The sequence below is a fragment of the Camelus bactrianus genome, chromosome 4 (genome assembly GCF_048773025.1).
Source record: "Camelus bactrianus isolate YW-2024 breed Bactrian camel chromosome 4, ASM4877302v1, whole genome shotgun sequence".
In the NCBI taxonomy this organism is placed as follows: domain Eukaryota; kingdom Metazoa; phylum Chordata; class Mammalia; order Artiodactyla; family Camelidae; genus Camelus; species Camelus bactrianus.
In genome coordinates this window covers 31,437,478-31,453,359 of record NC_133542.1, presented here as the reverse complement: position 1 = coordinate 31,453,359, position 15,882 = coordinate 31,437,478, and the positions used below count along the sequence as shown (strand labels likewise).

The 15,882-nt window shown below is 37.0% G+C and overlaps 1 protein-coding gene across 3 annotated transcripts in view; it reads right to left on the bottom strand.

Annotated features, from left to right (window-relative positions):
* RFX3 (regulatory factor X3) overlaps nucleotides 1-14,572 on the bottom strand; it is a 276,215-nt gene extending 261,643 nt beyond the window's left edge. For all 3 annotated transcript variants that reach the window (XM_045504958.2, XM_010967889.3, XM_045504959.2), the window contains exon 1: nucleotides 14,306-14,572. The gene's annotated coding sequence lies outside the window, so the exon portion shown is untranslated. The remainder of the gene's footprint in view (nucleotides 1-14,305) is intronic.
* Between the last annotated feature and the right edge of the window lie 1,310 nt (nucleotides 14,573-15,882).

The window sequence follows — 15,882 nt, the reverse complement described above, 5'->3', positions numbered from 1 at the left end:
TGCACCACCTATAACGTGTACCATAAGAACATTGTTCGAGGAGTGAGGAGTCTGGAGTTCAAAGCCTCAGCTCTGATAAACGTTGTATGTCGCTGTCCAAGTCACTTAACCTGTTTTCTTTAAAATAAGTGGAGGATAGGGAGGGGGGTGTTGAACAGACTCCAATGTCTGTTCCAACTCAAAAATTGTGTTTCTAAAATATTCTAATTGTCTCTATTGGAATCTATATATTTGTGCCATTTGGAAACATGTGTAACTCTAGCAACAGACCTTTTACCTCTTTAATCTCTACTCTAGCATCCTGGCTACCCCTTTTGATCAGCTGTGCAGAGCCAGACACAGTAAAGGGGCAGAAGGATACAGCAGTAATATAGTTAAGTAGAAGCAGGGAGAAAGGCCAAAGTTGGGCCCCTAAGGAACGAAGACACTCATCATAGGCAGTTTGAGGCTCTAGCTTCAGACCCAAAAGTTTAGCTGCAAACAGGGTCAGCTTCTAAAATACAAGTCAGTTATTTGACAGAGCTTTTCTTCACATGGTGTTCTTCCAAATTAGAACATTAAGTTGTATGCTATTGGGTAGTTACTCCGATATGGAATAAGTAGACCAATATCATTTTTCTCACATTGGAAACTTATTTTTTAAATTATATAACATAAATGCAGCGGTAGTCAAATTTTTTAAAAGCTTTTAAACATTAGAATAAAATTAACTGCTTTTATTAGTGCTATATTAAATGGAAAATAAAAAAAACAACAAAATTACACTTTAAAGTATCTAAAAGCAGAGAAAATGTTATTACAAATAATGTTTACATTAAGATTGTATTAAATTCACAAAAAATATTCTATAAATATTACTGAAACTAACTTGTATATTCCATGACCCTTCTGTTTTGCAGGGTTACATCTGTTTTGTTCAAGCTTTATTTGGCTGTTTAAGCTTTATACTGATGTTCTCTTGTTTACATTACATCTTCTATCTACCTTTGGAAAGCTTAAATGTATGAAAACCTAATATACAGGATCACTTAACTTAGATGTTTTCTAATGGCAGAAATAATTAAATATAACCCTTTGAGAAAAGAAATGGTAGTTTATTTATGGGATACGATCATTTAATTAGTGCATCATTTTGTCTCACTCTACTATTCTGTCTGGCTAGTAATCCTCTAGTAGAAATACTTTTAAAAACTGTCAAAATAATTATATTAAGTCATGTACATTTCTATGGAACTTTTTGGATCAGAGAGAAGTTTAATGATTAAAGTTACATAACCAAAAAATACAGGCCTAATATAATGTAATGTATTTACTTCTTCATGCCTGTAATTAGATTCAAACAACAAGAAACATTAGCTTTTAAATAAAGAGATTGAGGACTACATTTTGTGTTGTTTATTAAAATGACATTAATCATTATTTGTTATACATATTATTCTGCTCATTACAGAATAATTTCCAACATGAATAATAGATTTTTTTTTTTTTTGCAATAGACTCTAGCATTGGAAAATTAGCTTCTTTCATATCTGCCTGACTTCAGTCAAACAAAAAAACTAAGGGACTCTCCTCATTCCCTTAAGATAGTGAATCAGAAATATTAACCTGCTTAAAATGATGTCATAAGTTTTCAGTACATTAACTCTTACCAATGGCTATCTCTTCTTAAATCCAAGTAGCTAACTTTGAAGAGAATAGTCCAGAAGACAGTTGGTTCTCTTCTCTTATCAACTTACAAAATGGCTCTTAACAGTTCACCCGAATCTACCCACAAACAAGTGAAAAGAATAATGTACAATTAATCCCTTTCACCTATGAGGTATATCTCAAAACAGTTGTTTTCCTGTGTCCTGCACGTAAGGGCTGCAGTCCTTGTGCTTGCTCCCTTTTTAATAATAGGTCATATTTCAAGGAGAAGAGCCTGGAATGACTAAACAAAAGACTTGACCAACAACTGTGAACAAACTTCCTGATTTACAAATGCTGTGCTGAGAAGAAACATGAAGATCAATCCCTGAAATATTGTCTTAAACATAATGTGAGCACAGTTTCCAAGTCTACATTGAGTCTGTTCTTAACACTGGACTTCCATTTTTTTCAGAAAATGTAGAGTAAAGTAGGATTCAAGTTTATTTCAATAAACAAATCATTTCAAATTATACAGCTTTAAGAGTAGAACATAATAATTAAGTCTGTGTGATGGACACATGGGTTCATGATACTATTCTATATACTTCACTGTTAGTTTTAAAAGTTTCAAAATAAGAAAGGTTTAAGAATATATATCTTAAGAGTACATAGTTTTTCGCTATACGTTGTCTTCCCAAATGTAAACTGCTTTAGATATCAGATAAGCTAATCAGATATTCTAATTGAATATATTAATTTTGTATACTAATACATTCTATAACTTTGTAATAATAAAATAATTATAAGAAAACTCTAATGCAACATCTCAGTTTAATTCTTTTCTATACACAACATTAATACTGAAACTCCATACAATAATAGTCAAAAGGTCCCAGAGCTTTATTGTAAATATTTCAGACAAATAAAAAAAACAAATGTGGTGCACACAGGAAACAATACAATCTGTTCCTCAGTTTCCCCTATTAGTTAAAGTCATATTATGGCAAAAAAAAAGATTTTCATCTAACCAATTATTTCACCATTTACACTGATTTATCCATATCACCGTATTTTTAATCTTTATCTCAAAATTCTCTAATTTCACCTAACTGCATTTTCAGTATCTCCTTCCATCCTTTTTAATGCTTCTTGATTCCCAAATATAATCTGTCATTTCTGCCTTCTACAATTTGAAATCTTAAAAAATATGTCCACACCATGTAGCTGGGAATATGTAACTGTATCAAATACCTCATTTCTCTCTTTTCTTTCAAAACACTCCTTAATACAATAGAAATTTGTGCCATTTCAGGACTCCTAAATTAACCAAAATAGTACTGGCACTACATACACATTGATATAAATCCTTTAATTCTTCATTCAAAAGTAAAGCTACAGGAAAATGATGTAAAACCACAAGCGTACAGACTAACATAACCAATGATTTCTTATGTCTCAGCTAGAATGTTTTTGAATAAAACATTAGAAACAATGTTATTAATTGTAGTGGTACTATTACTAGATGTGCTTAATATGGCAAACTAGACTTCTTATGTAGCCCCTAACATCACCCTTCTTCTTCTCTGTACTGTTCGAATCATTGTTCATACTATAGTTTTCCAATTATATGATCCTGCCCCAATTTACCCTCATTCTTATGCCATTCCTTCAGATTAAGGTATTGTTCTAGGCATGCGGTCTCATCTATTAGCATTCTTTCTAAGGTCTGTAAACTAAAAGGTAAGGTGGAACTTCCAAAGCTCAGGGATAATGCATCACTCAAGACTGTACTATAGGATTTAGGAAATTTCAGACAGCAGTGTAAATTAACAAAAATACAATAAAATAGAGGCTTACATTATCCAAGAAAGAAGCCTTTACTTTAAAGTTTGCCAAGGACAGCATGACTGGAGGGGAGTGATGTACCAGGACCACTATAATGATCTCCTCTCACAAATTACTCTGATCTTCATCTCCATCCCATGGTCACTGGCATTTCTAACAAGACTAATAAATGCTCAAGTAAATCTAACCCAATCAAAATATGAAAATACATCACCATCTAGATTCAAAGATAAAATCCTACCTCACTTCCAAACCATATGGCTCTCAAACCTTTGCTGAAATATAAATCCACATCTATTATACAGCTCTACGCATTCAACATTATTTAAAAGGTTTCAAATTTCAAAACTTGGCAGACTTCTAAAAACAACAGATCAAATGTTGATCCAGCAGCATAACAGCTTTATCTACTATAATAGAATTACAAATTTTGTCTTTAACTATAATTTAATTCAATTTCAGCATTCATGACCTCTGTTAACTAAAGGTAGCTTCTAAAAATCATGCATAATGTGAGGCACTATTAAAAATTGTTCCCCAAATCATAGGAAGGTCATTCAAAGAACTTAAGTCAAACATTTCCCCTAATTTTCTTTGCCTCAAGAAAATAGCACTGGGGTGGTTCCTAATACTGTTCCAAGATATGTTAATGCAAAAACCAATGAGCAAAATCAGTACTGACAGAAGTTCTGAAGTACCAAGCAAAATGTACAATAAAATGACTTTCTAAAGGTCTATACACAAATACACATATATACACAAAACACTACATATAAGCTAAAATCCATTTTTCTTAATATAAATACACCCTAAAAATATAAAGTGGCTTTTAAACAAAATGTCATGTTTTAAAATGTCCTTTAGAAATATGTAATGTGATCATGTTACATGATCAAAACAAAGAATCTAACTTTATCTGGTATCTGTATATTAATATTTCATGTTGGCTTTTCATCATGGCACATCAAAATATGCATATTGTATATTTAAGCTGGTAAAAGTGATTTTCAGATCACTAATATAGTATCTTTTCATGAGCTTTTTATTAATGACCCTTATGCTGACACTTCATTAAAACTCATCTCCAAGACTGTCATCAGATATAATCATATGCCAATCAGTGAAAGCCTGATGTGACAGATTACACTCTTCGGTTCTTTAAAGTGTCAGCCTAAATGGGAGTAGCGGGAAAATCTAGGTTCTATTACAAAAAATATATCCACAAAACAATCTACCCAAAGCAAAACGCAGAGAGGTGGATTTAAAGCATCATTTCTATTATCTAGCACACACACTAGATTTGCTCACTACTTCTGTCTCTTACTTCAAACTTTCTAAGTCTGTGCATGACTAAATCACAACATAGGCTCTTTAAAAGAGAAGGATACTACAGCACATCCACTAATGTACTAAAGGACATATAGAGATATAGTCTTTTGGAGAAAAGGAGTAACAGACCAAGATAAAGTAATAAAATGCATATCCACACAAAAGTATATGTACTCTGCTTACTACCATAGCAGAAAAGGAAACAGATCTGTAAGAAATACCGGATCACCTGAGTCATTCCTGTTTCTCCCCTCCCCATGCCCTGCAATCCCCACCCCAACCTCTACTTCCACCAAAACTTCACAGTCCAGGAAAACAAATTGGGGAGAATGTGCAATGCACTGGTATTCAACAATGGAAACAGGATACGATTTCTAAATGTATCTCTTTCTTCCTGCTCCTCTCCAGCAACCTCCCTCACCATCCCCACAACTAATGCTTGGAAGAAAAAAATTTAACTGACAAGCAAAGGGTTTCTAAAATGATTCTGCATGTTAAGATAAACTATGCTGATTGAGACTGAAGAGGGCCAGATGCATCTTTAAGGATGATAGTTATTTTACTGAAATGTATAAAGTTATCAAGCATTCAAATATGAATGTAGTAGAGAACCTTAAATATAAACTTGAATACATTCATATTAATCAATAAATAATAGCATTTAAAATAATTTTAAAACAACAATTATAGTCTACTAGTCTTTCATATACTCCTTATTAAACTGGTAAAAGAGGTGAGGTGAGATATAGCAAAATGTTAGGCTTATCTTGAGCTAATGCAGAAATACTTCTCTTCACAGACTGCCATCCTCTAAAATCTTGTAAGTGCACTTGCCAGATTAACATTAAAGATAAATGTTATGAGAATGCATACTTCTTGACCAAAAGACAATGATTTTTCTGCCACCAGACCTGAATGAAAAGAATGTTCATCCAAGTATAAACAATATTCAGAAAAAGGCAAAATTATTGTCAATGGAAAAATATAAAAGAACACTAGTGTGGCTAATGGCAATCCTTCCCAGAGCAGGGCCCCCAGTAGTCCAAAAGCCCTCAGAACTTGCCCAGACTGCTTGACAGGATTTCAGCTCTTCTCAAAACTAGCTGCATAGCATGAAGGGATGAAAAAAGTCAAGGCTTTAATAAATAGTTTAGAAATGTTGAAAAATGAGATCACCAGAAACTAAATTTTTATTGCTTCTAATGAGAGAGAGAGCACACGCGCACAAGCTTGCCTTCTCCCCCTCTGTCAATTTGCTTGTCCACATACGTGGGAAATTATGTCCTGTTTTAAGTATCTCGTTGGTGAGCAACAGGCAGGAGCCCCAACTGTCAGACACTTGTCTGGCACACAGACATAGAGGAGCTGGCTCGGTGGGAGCTCAAGCTGGGACACTCAGCTAATTCCTATGTGGGTGAGGACATCAGGGCACTTGGCCTCAGCTCCCTACAGGGGCCACTGAAACGGTGGAACCTTCTGAGACGGTGCCATGGGTACAGTCATGATGCTAGTCCCAGGCTCTGGGTTTTCTTTTTCTCTCAGAAGGAACAACAGGCAAGCAGAACGCTATCATAAATGAAACACCAATTCCAGGCTCCAAATTATTGGCTTGTTTCCTCTTTCCCCACACCAACCTCACCATGGAATCATAGGTTGGAAAGGGCTTTAGAGATCACACAGACCTACTGTTTCATTTTACAAATGGAGAAACTGAGACCTAGAAGGTTTAAGTAACTAGCCTACAGTTTCAGTTAGGGGCAGACTGAGTACCAGGACAGAACCTTTGTTTTCTCATCTTTACTCTTTTTGGCGGGCACTTTTGAAGGCCTTTATGTCTCAGCCTAGTCACCTTCTCTCTTTTGTCCCTCCACAGCATGTCTCAATTTATCTGTCCTCTCTCACCAACTAATGTACTTTCATTTTCAGGCCAGCTGCCGCACGCTTAGTTTTCCTGGGCTCAGCTCCCATTACCCCTTGTCCATTTTTGTCTAAGAGGAAGACCTCTGGTACTCTTGATCAGGCACTGGGAGTGAAGGCAAGAAATACTGAATACTGACTGGCCATCACAGCTTCTAATAAAAGCAGTGAGAACAAAGAATCTAGCTGTTAAAGGTTGGTGATGGCGAGGCATATGTGACTGTGCAAACACATTATTTTTGGACTAAACTACAGATTCAACCTCAAGTGTTTAGCCAGAGGCCAGTACAGAGCTGGGACTAAGAGGGGAAACTTCTGGAGCAAAATCATGCTCAGTTTACATCATTAGTAGAATAACAATATGTATTTGTTCAAGAGGGCAATCAGAAAGATAGAAATTATAAGATAACAGATGATTGAAAACAGTAAGAATGATACACAACCTTACCATCTAAGTCACATTGCCTAGACTGCTCCCAGTTCCTTTCAAAATGTGTGTCAAACTCACTGGACAAAGGAAGCAGAGCGGATGGCTGAGCTGAGAATCTGCCTACTTTATATGTTGGGACTAATTATCTATAAAAACAATGTAAAAGGAATTATACAATTAGTTGAACATTTAACAGCAGTGGGAGGATGAGAGCATGTAAGATGAGGGAGACAGAAAAAAACGCTGTACAATATATAATGCTTCAGCAAAAAAGATGACACACGGTACCAGGTAAATTTTCAATTGTAACGTACAAATCACATTTCCAGTTTGAGAAAGGTTGAGCTTATTTAGATCACTCTAAAATGAGAAAGACAATTCATTCTTAGCGAAATGCTTAGAAAAACAGAAATATGGCAAATTACTGAATAGCAACTTTAGGTATAACAGCCAACTAAAGTGATTCTTTCAACATCTTTAATATCTAACAAAGGGAGCCAAAGGTGACTTTTTTCTTCCAGTATTTCATGTTATGTATTTTACTGAGTAAGGTTCCAAGGTTACTTTCTATCTCAAGATTGGGGTTGGCAAATTATTCTAAAATTACTTATTGCTACAGGTATACAAATGGTGATCTCACATATTGTTCTACTGTTAGTAAAATAACAATTCAAAGCAGTGCATTATAAACTTATAATTCATCAAGGAATTATAAATTATAAATAATTCCTTGATGAATTCTTCTTTATACAACTATTTATTGTCATTATTGTATATTTATGACTGCATTTTGTATGAAGTTTATATATAGGGCTCAAAATGTTTCCAAATGAATTCATATATAACAGGTGTGAAAAGGAAAACATAAATTGGACAATGAAATGGACAATGGGAATAGCAAGAGTTCATGAAATGTTACTTCATTAATTCTCAGCCTTAGATTCCCTAGACTAGTAGAGTTACTCAAACATAAAAGGAATCCATTATAATAAGGCTGCAGAGCAAAACTAAAATAAAACTTTGGGCTAGCATCCTATTAATTCAGTGTAGTAACACGACTGGTTATCAAATGGTAATCCAAACTTACAGTCGATAGCTTCATGTCTTTGATTTATTTTTAAAAGGCGGGGAAGAGGGAATAATTATTTAATGAGTGTAGATCATTGGGCAAAGTCTTTCAAAACTTAGGACTCATTGGGAAGATGGTCAAAAGCAAATTAAAAGGATTCTTAGATGGCAAAAACAGTAGAGTGGGTATCTTCTCAGTATTCCCCAATAGTAAGAGCCAACATGTATTGAGCATGCATTCTCTGTTGAATACTGAGCAAAGCCCATTACAAGAATTAGCTCACTTACTCTTCACAAAACTGAGTAAGGCAGATAAGATGGATCCTATTTTTCAAATGAGAAGACTGAGGCTAAGTGAAGCAAAATAACTTGGCCAAGGTCTCATAGCTAATAAGATTATCTGAAATGTGAGTCCAAAGGTTGTGTTTTCAACCAATACACTTATCCTCAATCTATCTGAACAACAAAAACATATCCCTATTTGATAATCTAAATACATTCTAACTTTTTAACTCATTCATTTTCATTAAATACATTTTGTACTTTGATGTGAAATGTAAAACTTCAAATATAAAGGTTTTAAAACAATGTCATATAATATACTTTAAAAACTTCAATAGCATAAACTAATTGGTTTATGTTAATGAATTGGTAGAATCACCTAGCCTACTTTAACAAGACTAATATTTTAAAATATTATTATTCTCTATCATTGTTTTGGATTCTCTGTGGCACTCCAACACATGAAGTACTATGTCTTATAAAGGTACTTTGAAAAAATAACCACATTTTGCTGATTGTACTTAAACGTGGGACAATACTATAAATTTATTTCCTGTAAAAAAAGTTTCTATGATATAACTTCATGTGTCTAAGCTTACGTGACAGAGATACTGACTACCACTGTTTTAGTATTTGTCTCTTAGAGTACATATGTACTGTTGAGGAAGGAAAGTCAGTGATGCAGCAAGAGCCCCAAAGACTGAATTCAATAGTTCTCCTGAAAAAAACTCTCACTGAACAAATACTCAGATACATAAAGCAATATATGATCACTTTCAGTTTAGAAGTATAAGGCACAGAGTAAAGCAAAGAATTTAAAACTTTTCAGATAATAAAGCCAAGTTAAATATTCAAACCAGACTATTCTAATGGCATGAAGTAGGGATGCAGTTCTCCAATTTTTATTATTATTGTTGTTGACTTAATTAAGTAGCCTGATAACTATTATTATCATTTATATTTCTGAGATAGCTTTTTTAGATTATATCATAAAAAGCGTTATCACTAATTATGCCTTATATAAATGTTATAAGGATATACAATATACTGTTAAGTGCAACAATACCAAAGTTACAGAGTATAAAGCCATACTACCAAGAGTATGATTGAGTCAAACTAAAATTTTTAGATAGATTAAAATACCTGTATAAAATAATGATAAATGTATATGTGTATAAGATGAAAGCCAACATTCAGATGATGCCAAATATATCAATCTTGATATTGTGTTATTCTGTGCTAATATATATACATATATATATTAGTACTGAGAGAGGCTTTGATATAAAACTGACAATTAAGACAGTATATTAAATTTAGACTCCATAGAAATAAGGCTATTATATGCTTGAATGCATATGTAATTAAATTTTCTCCTTTAAATAAAAGTTCTTATCAGTTCACATTCTTAGTGATAATAATCTCATGTTGCAAACAGCACAGCACCCTCTGGTGCATCTGTTGTAAGATGTATAAAATTCCCACCAAAAAAGTATAGAATCTGAGTAAAAATGAACCTTAGAAATCAATAGGTTAATACTCTTTTATTTACTCCAGGACATACTTTTAAACATTAATGCTTAAAAACAATTTTCACTTAAAAAAGAGCATGCTAAAAACTATAGTAACAATTGAAGGTCAGGAAAACGTTTTCATCTGAAAATATTTAAAATAACGAACCAACAAAAACAATACCAGTTTCCAACATTTATCAATCAAATTAAAATAATGCTGAAAAAAAAATTCAATTATGAGATGGCAAAAGTTAACTTGTCATGTTAACCAAATTTCACTTTATTCAAATCTACTTTGGTTTTTTGCTTCAGATAAATGTCACTAATTGTGTAAAGTGCTCCTGAGTACTTTTTCTGGATTCAAAGGGAATTTACCATTACTTTTAAGAATTCTAAGTGTTTTCTGAAAGAATCTTCAACTTAAAAAACTTTCTAGGAAAATAATTAACTCTAAAAGTATATTTTACCAAGGACAAAAGCAAAGGATGCCACCTGCTTTAGACAACCCTTTGTGAACCACTGGAAGTCTCAACACAATGCACTAGATATGAAAGTGACACCTGTTTAAAGCAGCCATCTGTCTCTAACAAAGCTAGATTTAATCAAATCCACTTAATCTTGGATTTCCAAAATATGGGAACACTATGCACCTGTGAACAGAGAGGAATTTAAAATCTGTTTTGCAACAGCCACTGGGAATCTATACCAAAGAGTTAAAGCAAACGATTCCATTAGGGAAACTGTTTATTCTTAAATAACTAGAAGTAGAGGATTTTCAGCCTAATGCACAGCATAAAAAACAGAACAAACAAATAAAAGAAACCTTCCAAAACTAGCAGACTTTTCATAAATTTAAAGGTTTCTTCCTTTGAAGATGCTTTGTAACTTAAAAGTTTAGTGATTGGTATTCTCATTTCTTGTAACATAGTCTCACTACAGATAGCAAGAACAAAGTAACATTCCTATTACACTGTTGAGAAAAGTTTGGTTTTTTTTTTTTTAACTCTTCCTACATGAGTTTAAAACAATGCTGACACTATACCCACCCTTTTAAACACACACACACGTGTATATACACACACACACACACACACACACACACACACTCACTTACTGTAAAATCTGAGATGCAAAATCATACTCCACCTACTGATTTCTTCAGTTGACAGTTTAGAGGAAAGCACACACAACATCAACTTCCTCAATAATGAAACATGTTACCAAAAAGTAACACACATCATCATTTAAATAGTAGAGTGAATCTATCTTGAATTACAATTCATTTTTTAACTGCTAATTTTTAATGGTAATTTTTTTTTTACCATTAAATTTGCTTTGGGTTAAAAAACTGTTTAGGGTTAAAGTATATTAAATTTATAAACTATAACTCTTTTGAGTATACTAAACTTATAAACTATACATCTTTTATTTGTATACCTGAGTTCAAGACTACGTAACTACTTGAAGAATAATATATTTTTTAAATTAGGCATAACTACCCCATATAATGAAAACACTGTAGAATAATGCATTTTAGGAATGAATTTTAGTTTACTGTTATATACATAAATGTACTACATAAATATGCCCATACCATTTAATTCACTGTGTAACTCATAGGCACAATAATCTAAAAAGACTGAGATAGGCATTATGACATACAATGAATCACAGATATTCAGCTACTCAAAACATGTTACAAGTGATTCCTATTTAATAGATTTAGTTTCAAACCCTGGCCACTTTTCAGTTTTATATTTAGTCTAAAAACAAACACAAGAGAATACCAATATATAATACAGTCCCTCCAAGGAAAAACATCACAGAAAAAATAAACTAAGTGCTACTAAATATTTATCCTTGTGTTAAATTTCTTATCATTTGACAGTATTTCTGGTTATTATTTACTTATAATCTGTATGAATAATGTTGAGATACTTAAGTCCAAAGCATCTCTATCAGCAACTGTTGTATCATATATACGCTTTTCAAAATGTATAAGTAATAGGATTCAATTTAAGTTCTGCTCTCAAATCACCTTGTGAATGAAAATCTAAATTACAGAAAACCTGAGATAGTCATAATGAGTGAAATGCCTCAAAAAAGTTCTTGGACCCTGCAAAGAAAAGTATTAATCCATAAAATTATAGCATATAATCTACTCAACTAAAAATGTCTTATGTAAATGGCATAAGATCTGAAACTGTCTCAAGACAGCAAAACTCCTATTAACTTCAGAGAGTTTATAGGACCCAGGAACTTCACCATCCAAAAGTGTTCAGGCATTTGACACTCATCTGAACAGAAAAAAAAAATACAGGTTAGTATTAGAGATTTGCATGAAACCTAGGTTGGGGAGGGGGGAGTAAATATAAAGATATTTGAGTGCTTTGAGAAAGGCTTCTTTCAGAACAAAATATCATCTTCATTTAAAATAGCAAGGAAATGATTTTTTAAAAAGGAAAAGTTTTTTAAAACCTCAACTCTTCTTTTACAAAATATTAGCCTTAATAGCATTACAGTTACCCAACCAGCTCACTGACAATTTCAAGGATAATTAATACTGTCACGTTATTCACAGGCTGCTCGGTCAGGTAAATCAATGTATGTTTGCTGTTAGAAAGAAGACTATTTAGATACGTATTTTAAAATTCCCAATTGGAAACTTCAATATGTGCAAATATAATTTTACATTGTATTTGTTTCAGCACACATTCACTATCAAAACTCTTTACTGATAATCTATTAATTAAATGTAATACTACAAAATGAACAAATTTACAGGATCTGTAAAACTGAGTTACTTCTAACCAAAAGCCTACTACTTGAGGACTGATAAGTATTCAAATCTACAGAGAAAAACAGAATTTTGAAGGTACGATCTGAAAAGGAAAAAGTTCTCTCTCTTCAGCAGGTTTAAGTCACTATCCAAAGAAAACCAAAAAGTAAATAAAAGACTATGTTAAGTACACACATGTCTAGATTTTAACAACCACAAAGAAAGTGAAAGATACACACGTTTTAAGTTGAGAAGCTTCATACATTCTTTATGAACAACTTGACTTCAATTTCAACTCTCAAAGGAAAACGAACAGAGAAGATGAAAAAAGAAAAAACTCTTTAAAGTACCATAACTGTCACAAATACCACTGTAAACTGAGTTCTCACAAAGCTTCCTTATATCCTTTCCCTGTTTATCACACACAAAGTCTCATAACCACAATGAAAATTGTTAACACTCCACTGTGGGGAAGGAGGTTCGTCAAAGTGAAATGGAACCTCACCAGTACCTCTCCCATTTCCACATGAAGGATAAAGCACTGTCAATAACTACTAACCCAAGTATCACAGATGCCCTGCATCCGGTTTAAATCACACACACACACATACACACACACACACACACATACACACACACCCCAAAAAAGAGGAGAGAGAGACTTTTGTAAAAAAAAAAGATCTCTTTCCCAGTGCAGCAAAGAGCCCAGCCAAGAGGCCCCTGGTTTCAATGTGTGTGCAAGGGGTGTGGGGGGAGAAGAAAGAGGGGGAGGGAAGAGTGCTGAATGGATATTAAGACTGTTTGCAGCACAAAGAAAACACAGTTTTAAAAGAAAAAAAAGAAAACCGTGCAGCTGATGATGGTAAAAGAAGAGCAGCCCATTTAGCACAAGGCAAAGAGGGGCAAAAATGAAGGGAATAGGCGGTGGGAAAAGTTCACCGTTGTACGAGGATAAAAATAACAAAACCCATAACAAGGCCCCACAAGTGAACAACAACAACAACAAAACAGCACCTCTTGTGTTTCCCCGTGCACAATGTTGTCTATTCCAGTTTTGAAAGAAGCAGGAACCGAGCAGCTTTTAAAAAGATGAAAATTAAAGAAAGAAAAAAATCCTTATCTTCACCTGACCCTCCTCCTCAGACCCAGACCTAGGGGTGAGCTCCACTACCCGCAGCGCAAAACTGTGGCTCCCTCTCCCGCTCGGCTCGCAGCCCCCCGAGCTCCCGCTCCATCCCTGAAGCGCGGCCGCGGAGGGCCGGGGCCGGCGGGCGGGCGGGCGGCGCGGCGCCCACACCCCCGACCCCGCCGCGGCGCGCACGGTCCATTGTAAACAAGCCCGGGGGACGGAGCCCCTCGGCAGCGGCGCCGCCGCGGCAGCCCGGGTGTCAGGAGTGAGACCCCCGCACAGCCACACTCGGCTCGCACACACGGACACACACACGCACGGACACACGCGTTCACACGCATCCACACGCTCCCACACACAGGTAGAGACCGAAGAATATTCACCTTGGCTGTGGATTATTGTGGTGTTGTTGGTGGGTGATGGAGATGGTGGTGGTGGGGAGGAGGAGGAGGAAGAGGAGGAGGAGGAGGAGAGGAGTAGTTGTTGTTGATGGGTAACAGTCGCCAGGACTACGGTGACTATGGCGCTTGATTCACAAGGCAACGGTTGCTATAACTCACAAAAGAGAGAGAGAGGGAGAGAGAGAGGGAGCGAGAGGGAGAGGGAGACACTCGCACAGGGAGGGGTGGGGGAGGGAAGAGGGGAGGAGGCGGGCCCGGTGAGTCGCCGGAAGGGGCGGGCTCAGCGCCTGACTGACAGCCCTCGAACTGGGACTGAGGGGCGCGAGGCCGGGGTTCTGAGAAAGGGCTCCGAAGAGATGCGCTAGGTTTGGTAGGAGCTGAGGTCACCCCAGGGTTCCCTCAGAGGTACGCTACGACACGCCCTAGCGAGGCTGGAGTGGGAATTTCGGAGTGTGGCACAGAGGATACTTTCTGTGAAACGAGAATCGAGTCGCAGCAGCCAACTTTGTGCAAGGAAGCCCCAGAGCCGGGAGAGGGTAACGGCAATAGGGGAGAGGATGTGTTCAGGACAATTCCAGACACCTTGCGGGACGCCCAGTTACAGCAGGGAAAGAATCCGCTTTGAAGCGTGGCCCTACCCCGGCATAAACGTCATTTCCGGGGCGGGGCAGGCGGAGGGTCCCGGATGTACGGCCGCTTCTTTTCTTTTTTTTTTTTTTTCCTCCTTCCTTTTTTTCCTTTTTTTTTTTTTTTTTTTTTTTCCCTCCCATTTCTGAGGCGCCGGCGGAGTTGGCGGTCGCAGCCGCCTGCTGGCTTCTAGCATTCCTAGGCACTTCAGGGCGGCGGGGCCCGCGCTGGATTGCAGGGTCCGCGCCGCCCTCGCGCTCCGGCGTACCGCGTCCCAGCCCGCTCCCGCCTCCTGAGGCCGTGACTCGGAGGAGCGCGGGCGGCGGGGCGTGAGCGAGCTGCCTCGGCCGCCATCTTAGAGCAGGCGAGCGCGGGGCGCGGGTGGGCCGCGCCGGCTTCCCGCGGTTCCGCCGCTGCTGGCCGCACCGGGAAGGTCCGAGCTCATCCGGCCCTCGCTCCGGAGCGAAGCGGCGAGGTCCTGACTCCCTACCTACAGGGCGGGGAGCAAGCGCTCTTAAGGAGCAAGAAATCGCCCGCTCCGGGGAAAAACGCATGGCTCTCCCCGCTCCGGGAAAGGCGTTGGGAGGTGGGGTAACTTACACCTGCCTTAGGTGGCACCTGTTTAGTTCCTAGTTCCCCGTTATCTTCAGTTGTTCAGCAACTGTCCCGCTTTAGAGTTAAACAAACCAGGATTTTAGCTCAACCCCGTGTCCTGTTACTTGCCCCGTCCTGGTCCCCGTTATCTAACCACCTGCTGTATCTGAGGGTCTTGCTGCTTGAGATAGACGAATGGCTTCCGTCGGTGACGGATGATGTTAGCACACAGCTGGCTATCTCGAACCCCCGTTGGTATCTAATGCCTCACGGTTGGAATATACTCGCCCAGTTCTCTGCCGACGGGAGTTCGGCAGGAATATGCCCCCAGGCCCTGC